This window comes from Apostichopus japonicus, chromosome 17 (assembly GCF_037975245.1).
Source record: "Apostichopus japonicus isolate 1M-3 chromosome 17, ASM3797524v1, whole genome shotgun sequence".
NCBI lineage: Eukaryota > Metazoa > Echinodermata > Holothuroidea > Aspidochirotida > Stichopodidae > Apostichopus > Apostichopus japonicus.
Window position 1 is genome coordinate 8,745,652 of NC_092577.1, and position 14,682 is coordinate 8,760,333.

Here is a 14,682-nt window from a genome sequence, read left to right on the forward strand (position 1 = left end):
AAACATATCACTGCCTACAAAAATCGCGTGGATAAAGAAAATAATGAAATACATATCTAGGCGTTGGTTCCATTAAAATATAGATAGATATAAAAATGACGTGATATACGATATTTCGTTCCTACAGTGTGTTCTAGATTTTTAAAGATACAATTTTGTTATGAAAAGATGAAATCAATCACTTGTCTCAGGTGAAAGTTAATATCGTTGCTACAACATTTTGCGAAATATACAGGTATATCATTGCAAGTAGAAGTGCTCCGGGGATCTTTAAAACAACCGTGTACGACTGTACGACAAACGTGCAATTATTCGATCGGAAATTACACAGTAGAAATAAATGATAAAAAATTAATACTACACAAAAGGGCAATTGTGTTTTTTGATTTGTGTTGTTGGCTGGTTGATGTTCTTCCTTTCTTTCTTTCTTAATTTCTTCCTTTTCTTCTTTTATTTTCTTTTCTTTCTTTCTTTCTTTCGTTTTCCTTCGTTTTCCTTCGTTTACCTTCGTTTACCTTCGTTTTCCTTCGTTTCGTCTCATTTCTTTTCGTTTCGTTTCGTTTCGTTTCGTCTCGTCTCGTCTCGTCTCGTCTCGTCTCGTCTCGTCTCGTCTCGTCTCGTCTCGTCTCGTCTCGTCTCCTCTCCTCTCCTCTCCTCTCCTCTCCTCTCCTCTCCTCTCCTCTCCTCTCCTCTCCTCTCCTCTCCTCTCCTCTCCTCTCCTCTCCTCTCCTCTCCTCTCCTCTCCTCTCCTCTCCCTCTCCCCTCTCCCCTCTCCCCTCTCCCCTCTCCCCTCTCCCCTCTCCCCTCTCCCCTCTCCCCTCTCCCCTCTCCCCTCTCCCCTCTCCCCTCTCCCCTCTCCCCTCTCCCCTCTCCCCTCTCCCCTCTCCCCTCTCCCCTCTCCCCTCTCCCCTCTCCCCTCTCCCCTCTCCCCTCTCCCCTCTCCCCTCTCCCCTCTCCCCTCTCCCCTCTCCCCTCTCCCCTCTCCCCTCTCCCCTCTCCCCTCTCCCCTCTCCCCTCTCCCCTCTCCCCTCTCCCCTCTCCCCTCTCCCCTCTCCCCTCTCCCCTCTCCCCTCTCCCCTCTCCCCTCTCCCCTCTCCCCTCTCCCCTCTCCCCTCTCCCCTCTCCCCTCTCCCCTCTCCCCTCTCCCCTCTCCCCTCTCCCCTCTCCCCTCTCCCCTCTCCCCTCTCCCCTCTCCCCTCTCCCCTCTCCCCTCTCCCCTCTCCCCTCTCCCCTCTCCCCTCTCCCCTCTCCCCTCTCCCCTCTCCCCTCTCCCCTCTCCCCTCTCCCCTCTCCCCTCTCCCCTCTCCCCTCTCCCCTCTCCCCTCTCCCCTCTCCCCTCTCCCCTTCCCCTCTCCCCTCTCCCCTCTCCCCTCTCCCCTCTTCCCTCTCCCCTCTCCCCTCTCCCCTTCCCTTCCCTTCCCTTCCCTTCCCTTCCCTTCCCTTCCCTTCCCTTCCCTTCCCTTCCCTTCCCTTCCCTTCCCTTCCCTTCCCTTCCCTTCCCTTCCCTTCCCTTCCCTTCCCTTCCCTTCCCTTCCCTTCCCTTCCCTTCCCTTCCCTTCCCTTCCCTTCCTTATATCAACCTAATTTATAGCCTAAATATGCCTCAGAATGCACTATTCAACGTCTTAAATTCTACTTCTTGTCTGGGAGGGAGGAGGGGGGAGTATCTGTCTGGGAGGGAGGAGGGGGGAGTATCCAACAGACGCCCGTACATCCTTAACATCTCTTAATTTTTGAAATAATTGATCCGCACCTGAGGGTAACGGACATATTATTACTTCGGTAGTACCCGTTAAACTTCCTTCACAGCATTTTTCCCGGTACAGAGACGGTGGCATTTGACTATTATGTAACCCCTTCATAATAATGAGAGGCAGTCTTTTGGAATGGGTAGGACGTCCATGTATATAAACAGGATTAAAAACTTATAGCAACTGAGATTTTTTGCTCATGTTGTTAGTTTTTATGATTATTATTTCTTTTCTTTTTTTTGTGACGGAGGAGGCAATTCCGGTATGACCTTGTAAGCGCCTTTGATATAATATCCGATTACTGTACAGTGTTATCATAAATATTGCCTGAAGAGGGGTTCACTATACACTCCAATATACTTCCCTCAGGACAATTTAATTTAAAAATACCAAATTCAAAAGTGCATTGAGGGTCTGATAACACAACATATCAAGTTTTATTAAAAATAGCTAGCAGTCAATTGCACTTTGTTTTGTTATATCGAAGCAGCTCGCTGACTGCTCCCTTGTAGAACCATGCATGTTGTATTCCATACTATAGTACATGATCATATTGAAGTATTTAAAGATTTCATGAAGGAGGTGGGAGGGGGGAGGGGTGGTGATGGAATCGTTGAATCCGAATTCCTGTTTGGTGAGGGGAGGCCCTGGGGGTTATCAGCTTACAAAACTTAATTCGTCTAATGGTGCATTCCGAGTAACATTTAGATTATAAATGTCACAACATTATAAATGTTTAGAACAATTTCTTTAAAAACAGTTTACATCATCGGGCCATCGCACTTTGGAATCCTCTACCTTTCACTTTGAAGGCGATGCCTTCATTAGTTGATTTTAGAAAAAGCTTACAAAGGCACTTCATCAACATGTACTAGAACTGCGAAATGAAACTGAGAGGGAAAAATGGGGTGAGGGAAGGGAGAGGAAGGGGTGGTTCTGTTTGTTTTTTGTTTTGTTTTGGGGGTTCTCTTTTTGTAAAGTTCTTTTTAGTAGCCTAAACTTCCTTTCACAAGTTTTGTTTCTTGTCTCCTTCTATGTCATATGTCATACTTATATAAAACACAAATAAATAAATGAAATAAAAATGAAATAAATAAGGTAACTATACCTTGACAGTTGTGCGTGAGGCTGAAAACGGGGGTGGGGTGGGGGAGGGGTTACACCACAAACAGCACACAACCCCGTCCCTTCAATCCACGACAGTATTACATGATGAAGAATTTGACACTTTCAGCTGTTGCTGTTCGAGTAGAAAATCCAAAAGAAAGCTCCATGAAAAGTTGCCTTGTGTAGTTTGTTGGATTGCAACGAGTATAATACTGCGACCGATATTTGATGTCCTAGTTCAAGGGGAACTAAAGGTCAGGTGCACTTATCCAGTTACAAAGCACATGTAAATGATACCAGTATCATTACAGGACAGTTTGGTATAAACTACATTTGATAATATATAGAGAGACACACAATAATGAGGACATTTCATGTAAGTCTGCTTACATTAGGCATCATATTAGGGGTGTATGTAATGCTACAGCTGAGCATGGAGCTGTGAATAAAAACCAAACCTGCCAAAGTATTAAGACAGATGTGCAACAGATAGATAAGCAAAGTACGTGTGTGTGTGTGTGGGTGGGGGGGGGGGAGGCACACTGCATATTTTTACTTAATATTTCAGTGTAAGAGTCGCGTATGATACTGATGCAAAGGTCGTTATATATTGTGACTGATCAACTAAGTTTAACAGATCGTCGAATCAGCCGCTTTCATAGTCTACGGATATAACTATAGACAAATTGCATAATGAAATAAGATAGCTTTGGAGTCAATATAAACTCTGTCACTCTTTTAAGAAGCACCCAATGTATTCCTTACACGTTTTCCTTGATATGGAACTTTTTCGTTAGTGATGGAAATGGCATATGATTGTGATAATAGCATAATCGATCAATACCTAAAGGCCACATTCAGTCTTAATTGGCACTTAACGTTCTTCCAACATTCATATTGTAACAATGCAATTCCATTTTAGATCAGTGATCTATATACGCAAAGTCAGGATTGGTAGGGGAACAAGTCTCATCACCGCCCCCTTCCCCAAACCCGACCTAATCTCCGTTATCAATCTGAGGATAAAGGATATATAATGTTCATTCGGGTTCTAGTGTTTTGTTAAATTCATTCGGGGTAGCATTCGCCCACTCTTCCGGGCCCGGGGACGCCTTTCTATATATGCCCCCGATACTAACATCAGTTGGAAAAGTTTAGAATCCCCCTCAGCCCACCCCCTTCTAATCCGTTGGAAACCCGGACTGAATGGCACTTGTTTTGGTTGTTCAGAAACTTCTGTTACTATAGGATACCAGCGAACTGAACCTAAAAATACTTAAGTTGTTGAACAAATGCTACCTCCCTGGGAATGCTCACAAAAACGGGTTGCATGGAAACCATACGATATTGTTTTGTTTTTTTTGGCATTCTGGATTCCCGCCAATAAATGAAAAAAATGGAAAAGTCATCATATTTAGACACTATTGGCATTGACCGATCGACCTTGTTAAAAAAAACACCAAGAGAGACCTGGATTGCTGGGGATCGACAACTGAGACTGTCACGTGCAGGCGTATGAATGGCACATATTGCTCTATGATCAACTTTGATTTGGCACAGCTTAGAAAATATTTATTCACCTATTCCGACGAGGTGTTGGGGTCACATATTCTCACTAGAAGTGTGTGCTTCTTTGAGGATTTGTTTGCAGCATTCGTCTGCTGTCATTACATCAAGCAATATTGTAATTTCTGGATAGAGGCTTCGTACGTTTTTAGCTTGGAATATTTTGTTCCATTCTTGCAGGTCATCTGAAGGCTGGCTATAGTTTCAACCGTTACGGACTTTCTTTTGGCGACTTTAACCTTATAAAACTAGTATTGCCACGGAACACTTTTTTTTTCTTGTTTAATTCAGTTGGAACAATTTTTTGTACAATATGAAAGGTGATACAACAAAGCCAAACTCTACCGATTCGGATTCTTTAGTCGACTACCTCTACCACTTTATGAACTATTGTGATGACAACTCCTTCCCAACGCTGGCTGTATTTAACATCTCCTTCACCATTTTCGGTCTCGTTACCGGTTTTTTCTTAGTGACGATGATAATGAAGAATGCTGCATTGAGAGGGGATAAGTTTCTGCTGCTCAACCATCTGATCGGTGTGGCGATTGTTCTATTGGCGATGACCGGTTTGCTATATACTGAAGAAGCTATTAACCCCTGCTGGAGTATCGGCCGTTTCTTGTGCAAGATGGTTCACTTCCTGAAGACGTCTCTAACGAATGTCTCGACTTTCTTGTTAGTTTGCCTAGCGATACAGCAGTTGAACCGATACCGCAGAAAAACCGACAACTTTTTCAACGCCACTCATCAGCGTTGGCTCATCACCGTGGCCGGGATTTGGTGTTTCGCGATAGTGGTAAGCGTACCGGAGTTGGTGTTATCAAACGTGCTCCACTTCGATCAAGAGGGTGTTCTATCTTTCTGCGGTGTTTACAATTCCAATTTGGCGCAAGGATTTACTCTCTCAGCTAAGATCCTATTCGTAGAATACATCTCGCCGTTTCTTATTCTTGTTCTCGTTGTCATCATTACCAGTTTCTACGTCTTCATGGTACGGTCACAATACACCACCTTTGGAGTAACGGCTGGTGAGAGTCTAGTCGTCCGAGATTTGAAACAACCCAAACATTTTGCGCTCGTCATCTGCTTGGCATTTGTGTACACCATAGGATATTTCCCTCTTTATTCGTACGAGTTAGCCTCATTTAAAGAAGGCTTGTTTCAAACTGGAAGGTTTAGCAAATTCTGGCTTCATATGGATCTTGTTAGTACCTTCTTCGTGTTGGTTCCGCCGGCCCTCGTGCCACTTTTCGTCCTGCTGTTCTCATGGCCACATCGTGACACCGTGATAGAGATATATCGCGGTATTACGGTTACTATTTTTGACGATCAGACAAGAGAAACCGGTGCGGCAGCAGAAAAACAGGAAGAATTTGCCGATGTTAATTTGAAAGCATAATAAACAATATTTGATGCTTTTTCTGTCTCATTTTTTGACAATGTTACATTATCATTTATTATTTTAGGTAAATATGTGTTCGCGTCTATTTAAACAATCACAGTACACTGTGAAAGTGTTAAAAAACTGGTATGTAACGAGTATAATAATAATGTGAGGTTTCTTGTACGAACCAATACTGAGACATATGTACAATATCAAAAAAGCAGTAACACCAACTTACGTTACCCTTCATCACTACCGAAATCGTATCCCATCTTCCTTTCACTGTAAATACGTCAGACGTTCTTTTCTACGCATGCGCGAGGTGATTGTTTGGGTTGGGCGGTGTCTACACTTACTTCTTTTCAATCTCTCACAAGTATTTTAAAATAGTAACTAGCATAACATATTGCATTAGATCGGACAATATATACTTAATTTATAATATAAAAATGTCCAAAACTGCACAAATTGACGTCTCAAGTTTTCTTCCAGCAGAATATCCACCCTTCCCCTGCCCCTCGCCATACTTTGGAGTCGACTGCAACGAGCCCATGGCTACATCTCTACCTCTAAAAATGTGTAGGTGATATTTCGATGGTATCATGTTATCATTCAGGGTTATGTAGTTTACATTCGGTTCCTCAAGAAATAGGGCTTCATGGAATGTTATGAAATGTGGCTATATAGTGACGTCATACATCATACGGTGATCGTGCCACAAGGTTTATAAAACTGACGATACTATATTAAAACTATACCATTTCACTGTTTTCTTTTTTAAACAGCACAAGTGCGTGACGTTGTTTCTGATTTAGTCACGTGATAACAGAAGAAAGTAGGTCTCCCGTTTATTCAGCCTACCGTACTGTGTTCCTATTCAGGTCGCATAAAGAGGTTGGATAGCTCTTTCAAGCTCATCAAAATTTCAGCACAAAGGCAATACGTTTCCAATAGTGCTTTTCTAGACTTTCCGATCTCGAAATTATAGACAAACATTGAGGACATGGACAATTAAATATCCCAGTGTAGGTAGCTACTTTAACTGTGGCAATGAAGATAACTTTCAAACATGGGTGACCATTATGGCATCTAGCATATATGCGGGACAATACCGATGACGCTTTTAACACAGGCTTAAGTTCGTTTTAGCCGAGTGAGTTGATGACGTCATATCTGAGTTCACCTCGCTTTGTATTCTTTTAAAGAGCATAGTTTTAAGTTAACCTTCGGCCTATCATATTTACAAAACCTATTAACTTTTTGTCTCCCATTTAAAACTGGATCGTGCTGATAAATCGGTAGCATGTGTTATAGTTTTCCAGTAGATTCTGTGTTCTCTGTGTGTAGTGTATAGGGGGTATCTAGGAGTTTCCTTGCAATGTATATAGCAGTTCATTACGATTTTTAGGTTTATGTATGGGCCAGTTGATGTTAATACAACATCTTATTGTTTGATATTTAAAAAAAAAGGATGCTTTGCTTATATATAATGGTGGTTATATCTTCAAACATGTATGCCAAATTCACTAGGAAATACATTATTTCATAACTTGGCAAATTTATTTTGTTTTGTTTGTTTGTTTGTTTGTTTTTCTTTTCGTCAGTGTCATCTTTAGGATCTTCCAATAACTTACTCATTCTCAGCAAGTTTATGACCTTCTAATAATTCTTTAAATGTGTTCTTTCGAGTATCGCCTACCCCGTCTGTAAAAACACCGAATAATCAGTGGGCGGAATGAATATATTTTTATTGTATGTCAGAGGCATTATTTATGTATATATATATATATATATATATATATATATACACATATGTATGTATATACCATTTCCATGCAACTTCCCCACCCCCCCCCCCCAACTCTCCAATCTCTTACCTTTTCCATCTTCATACAAAAGTATTTATGAGCAAAATTTCCATAGTCACCTAATTCATACCCTAAATATACATCAGAATGCAGCATTTGACTTCTCTGAATGTTCACTGGGGGTGGGGTGGATGCATGTACCCTCCTTCACTACTTGGAAGTCAACTTCAACGACCGCATGACCACCCTCGGGCCGTCTTGATAAAATCCTGAATCTGTCTCTGTCTATCCCATAAAGAGTTCATACCCCTCCCCCCTATCTGAACCAGTCGGGGTGGGATGGAGATGGGGATATACAAAATCTACACCTTTAGAATCATCTGCACCTCACTGACCAAATATCCACAAATAACATATTTTCTGAGAAGAATTTCGAGAAAAATTATTCTAGTCACTATTCGATACTGAGTTCGTATTTATTCAAAGAATGACGTTAAGGTGAAAGGAAACAAATCTTTATGTGATTTATCAAAGTTTTTTGTTACTTACAGCTAAGTTTATTGATACTAAGCCAGTTGGGGGGTTTGTGTGTGGTACAAGGGAAGATCCTTTACTCGGTTTGATTAATGTTGATCAGTGACAGTCAGCGTAAAACAAAGACCATCCTATGGCAAGCCAATAGAGCCAAAAAAAGCATTTTACTATACGCTTGCTCAAAACCAACTAATCAGTGAAGCATTGTCATTCATGTGATATGTTAGCCAAGTCGTCATCAAAGACCGACATCGTGTCACATAATTCACGAGAACATGTTCTCAAAATCCATGCAGAAAGCTTAGGCGAATACAAGTGTTGGATTCCTGCCCAGTTTTCTATGTTAACGTAAGCCAAAATTACAAATTGAGGATTGTTCTTTGTGGTCATGTCTCGTGTAGCTATTAACAAGTTGGTATTCACATTGATAACGTTGTCAGCTAAATCACGAGTTCATACTATATTAAAATTTCTTTAAGCACGGTATGAAACTTAATCTCAGCCTCGCTAATACCCCCCCCCCCAACTCCCCCTCGAGCAGTTCTTTCCTAACATTAAAGTAACCATAGTTATTTTTGTTCAGGAAAACCTTGAACATGGTACATACAAGTGGTTATGTTATCTCTACGTTGTTCGATGATAGACATTAAAGGACATCCTACTGTGTTCACAGGCGTTTCGTTTTAACTATGTTAATCGGACGCCCAAGTTTCTATCTGTATTAAATCCCCATTAAACATTCTATCCAAATTCAAATGTCTTCAAGCTCTATTCTATGTTAAACTGAGGAATAGTTCCTAGCATACTTGTAATTATCTGAGGAGAATACGTAGAATCCAAGGACAATTTCGTGAACATGCTTTTAATGCGGGCTTGGGTACATGAAATACTGGGATGTCTGCATGGTCACCTGGCCACCTTAGATTATGCCAGATTCTTTTGGGCTAAGAAAACTAGAAGGGTTGACGATACGCCGTTAGGCACATAGAAACAACTAGCGACCATAACACACCGTATACAACAAATGTAATATCTAAATAATCATATAGATATATGTATATATATATATATATATATATATATATATATATATATATATATATATATATATATATATATATATATATATATATATATATATATGTGTGTATATTTCTTTTGGTTCTTTTTTTTTTAGGAGAGTATAAACACTTTGAAGTTAGACTTTAGATTTTAACCGATTCTCGTTGTGGTCACGATAACTATGGTGGATATTGTTCATGTTGTTCCACAATAGTTATAACTTCCTCACATATGTCGTTACACATTGTTATGAATTTCATGGTAACTATCGTGGAAGTATTACAAGCCGTTCAAGGAGGCCTTTTAAAGTCGGATATTACAGAAAGCGACTAGGATGCTAACTCTAAAGACATTGACAAAGTACATCGACATTTGAGCAATACAATTCAATTTCAGTGATTGTTGTTGCCACCATAAAACGATACACTGTGCCTTCACCGGGCTTAAGTCAACCCACACATCAAACAAGTTAAATGCCTGGTTATATGCAGAATCACATTAGATAATAAGTCAACCAGTACTCTGCCAACGCTCACAATAAATATGCTGACATTCATGACATCTGTTATGATGTTATAATACAGCACGATTACTAACATTATCAATATACACCATATAGTTATCATGACAACAATGAGGATCGGGTGCAGATTTGCTGGTATAGCAAGAATAATTGATATGCAGACACAGTCTGGGGATTGTGCTTCGGGGTAGTAGTGTAACTTAAACATAAGCACTCAATCGCATAGGAACGCCTAGACTGTATAAAGGTAGAAACGACCGGTCACATGACGCAATTAGATTGAAGAATGTCTCACTAATGTGCTGCTTAACTATCGATAAACGTCAGCGGTGGGGGGGGGGGGCAGACTACATAAATCATTTACGACGTTGTTTGATGACAATTTCCCCGTCGTTTACGATTACGATATCGTATAAAGGGAAGTTTTTAGAATATCTTTACCGTTTAAAATGAAGCTTTAATGACAGGAGCGGTGTTTAGAATCACGGACGTGGTGTAAGGTTGTGAAGTTTTGTTTACGGACGCGTGTAGCATATACTTAGGTTTTATTATAGTCGAGCCAAGTTAAATGATTATAACTAACCGTTACTATAGTTACTTGAGAGCAGATCTCTTCGGAAATGAGAATGTTTTGTGCCAACCGTCGGGAAATGAGGCGAGTAGAGGCAATTGGAACTGCACACTTTAATGGGAGTGAAGACTCGCGCACAAAGAAACGTCTGATGCCGGTAAACTGACCTAGTTTCGAATGAGGTGTAACAGAAGTGTTATACACCACCATCGATCCCAGAAAATACACACACAGCTTGCAACCGTCGGCAATTAGACAATAGTGTACAGTCAAAACATGCGCAGCTACGGTCAATACCCACAACACAGTGTACATATCAGCGATGGGCATCTCAGGTCCAGCTAAATATAACAAGGTATCACTTTTCATTAATGTCTGCATTTTGTAGCGACAAGAAAAAACTTCACTTGCAATCAATGGAGAATTAACTTCTTTTCAGAGGGCGGCACGCGGTTTGGGGCGAGTCAGTCTTCAATGCCTTTAACTTCAAGAAGAATTTCATTCTTGATACATGTAATAATCAAGGGAAGAAAGGAAACAAAATAAGTGTTTTTTGGTAATGCTTCAATAGATCATCTGGTTTTCAATACCTGCAGCATTAAACTATGATAAATCTCGTGAATGCTTCTTTAATGCCCCTCGGTGCCGATCTAAATGTTAATCCATTGTTTCATCAATGCTATAATAACTCAACTAAAACATGCTCTTTTAACTTCATGCGAACAATAGAGCCTCCGTGAAGTATAACACAATTTATCATTGAAAAATTTCAAAAGGATTGTAAACTTTTCATTTGTCTCCCATAAAAGTATTATGTTTTGGCCTATTGAGTTTTGTATTTCCTCTGAGGAACTGACCTAACGTTCTATATATTATAATAAGTAGTCCTACTACTGTCTACGGCGACGAGTCTCAGATGCTGAAAGGGTCATTCCTCACAAATTATTACTGATATAGAAATACACGCTAGACCGAAATCAGTTGTTGTTGTTGTCGTTTTTTAACAGTTTACAACATATCAACATTACGATTGTGTCTAAAGTTAACCCTATATGCTAATTTCAGTTAACTCAAAGGAAAGAATACATAGTGCAATGTTTTCTTCGAATGTCAGCGCAGGGCACTGCAGGTAAAATGTAATCATTACCTATATATATATATATATATATATATATATATATATATATATATATATATACCTGCAACTTGTGAAAACTGTTATATGACGGCACGCCCTGTAAGCCCCGGCGGAGTCGCATGCATGACGTCAACATCGAGGTCTATGATTTTATATCAAGGCTATATAGCCTAACGTTATAGTTATACATTCCATATAGTAATAGCGCCGGTAGTGATGGGGTATTATACCTGCAGAATAACTATTTGAATCCAGCCAACGGCAACTTCATTCTATATAAATATTTCTAATGTCATGGTACTCAGGATGATCATCGCTGTATACTATCACTAAACATTATTAAACATGGTGGTCTGCGCAACAACGTGTCCAGTAACTTTTATTATGCAAGACTGCCGTATTGTACCAAAGTTACGATAGATCATAAAGAAATATCGGTGGTCAATTTCAGGACAGGAAAATTAACATAGCGACCTTGTTTTTACAAGGAATTGGCAGTATTTTGTAAATATTGTACCAGTTATGATAGTTGACCAGCTTTAGAAGGGCAACGTCGGCTAAATCTGCTATACAACATTGGCCAAATATGATAACGACATTCCATATCATGAAAATGAATTGATAGGGGGTGTGACTAGTTCGTAATTAGGTTTCATGATATGAAATAATAACCTTAAATTTAATAGTTTTATAGGGAATAGATTTGACAGTTTAAAGTCTTTCTTTGTAGCCTGTTTAGTTCAATTTTGGCTACAATTAACAAGGAGCTGGTACCATTTTCAGTTAAAGTTCGATCCTTTTTCAACTGCGGATTTATGGCATTATGTCACATTCGCGTGTAGGAACCAGGGATGTGCTCACACTGGGTGGCACCGGGCGGCTGCGCCCATCAGTTCTGAATGCCGCCCAGCACAAACAGTATTTTAATTATTTCCGCCCGGCACTTTTTTATGATAATTTAACAAATTTTACCATAACCAAAATCTGGGAGAAAACATTGCACAGAATAGGAAATTGCACCACCTAAGCATACTTCATGTGCAAAAGTTGTCCAGTGAGATCCCTCTCCCAGGGTGTGGATCACACTACCGCGCAATCTGCCCGGCACTCAATATTCCTGAGCACATCCCTGAGGAACGTAGAGCATTCTGCATGCCGGTTTATATAACTCCTGACTCAAAAAAACCTATATAGACGCGTGTCCTGTTTCACTAACCCATCGTTGAAAACAACTAACCTGGGTATTGCCTTCGTTGACATGGAAACTGATATCCGCACAGACCTGATTACAGTATTTATCGGCTTCTACCGGAAGTAATAGTATCAGGCTGTGAACCTTGTCATATCTTCTCCGTTTGATATAAAAACCACTTGATAGGATTGCTATACGTTTGGAAGTATTTTTCACCATAAATTACTTCCAATAACAGATAAATAGTGTATTGATTTGGTAAGGTTTTACCTATTAAGCTGTAAAGAGCTCAAGCAAGTACAGCTTCTATGTAGGAATATAGTTGGATATCTTCTGGCATATAGACCAATCGTTACTTTTCTTATTTTACATCTTCGACAGTTTTTCTTTCTTTCTTTCTTCCTCTCTTTGAATTACAAAAAAAGGAGGGGTTGGCTTGGCCGTTGCGCCGCAGACTCTGCACAAGATCTCTCGAGTATTTCAGCAGACTTTGAAGTGAAGAATCAACACTTTTTACAAGGAATGACTGATAAATGTGACGTCTGTCTCTGTTTAATTTGACTAAAAGTTATCGCGAAAATTCCTATCAAGATGAGTCAACCGAAAACATCGACAAATGCTCCTGCCAAGGTCTCCGCCGATACCGACAGCTGGTCGTATTCGTACGATTTTGACAATTATTGCGAGACTACCACCTACGGTACATTGGCGATTTTCAATACGGTGATCACAGTCCTTGGCTTATTGGCCTCATTCCTGTTGATGGTGATTATTTGTAAGAATCCAAGACTGAGGCAGGACAAATATCTGTTTCTGAATAACCTGATTGGTTCGTGTTGTTGTCTGCTCTTCGTCAGCGGTACGCTTTACATCGAGGATGCGATTAACCCATGTTGGCAAGCGGGACCGTTTCTATGTCGGTTGGCTAATTTCTCGAAGACGTATCTGACCAACACCTCCACGGCGTTCCTCATCCTCATAGCCATCCAACAATTAAACCGATATCGGCAGAGGTTCGTGACGGTGTTTAACGCGACACACACACGGTGTATGATAGTCATGGGTATGGTATGGGCCGTCGCGCTATTGGTCAGCATACCTGAGTTCGTGTTTGCGAGTGTGTTATGGTACTCTTCCCAATTCTCAATATGTCAGCTATACCTCACCCACCTACGACAGCGTTTTTTCGTCACCGCCAAGTTACTATTCGTAGAATATATCGCGCCGCTCCTTCTTCTCTCTATCGTTACCACAGTAACCGGAATTTACGTCATCGTCCTGAAATCGCGATATTCCACTTGGGGCACAACGACTGGCGAGAGTCTAGTTCCACGAGACAATCACCACCCACGTCACTTTGGACTCGTTTTCGCCTTGACGGTCGTTTTCCTCATCGGGTATTTCCCTATATACTCGTACGAACTCGTCATATCGCTGGCGCGCAACTCTTACCAGAACCACTTCGCCACGTTCTGGTGGCACATGGAATCGGTGAGCACATTTTTCGTTCTGTTACCCCCAGCTCTTACACCAATACTGATTATGTTGTTGTCATGGGAACATTGTAACGTTTTAAAGTCCATTTATCAACATTTCACTGTTCCGGAGAGTTTCGATGAGGTTCCGCAAGATTCAGCCAACAATGGGAATGATGAAAAAGCACCGGAGCAGGGTACTCAAGCTGTTGCGTAGAGCTTATTACAATCTATATTTTTCTTCGAAAAAATGGCAGAATCATTAATTATCTTTTGCCTATGATCAAATTAAAGAAAGTGCGTTCTGATTTATTTAAGTCGAGAGAGAGAAGGGCAGTAGGAGGGAGTGGGGAGGGGGAGGGGGAGAGACAGAGGGGTTCTTGTTGTTTGTGACGATCTGTCATTCTCCGTTGGTCAAAAACAATTGTGAACAAAGTTATCGTTACTCGAAACTGAACTAGAACCAGAAGAGAAAAAAAATAGAAAATGAAGCCACTATTTACTTAAAAAAGAAGTTCTTAAAGGAACGTTCATGTGTAAACAAGTAGAGAGTTTGATACGAGTGAAT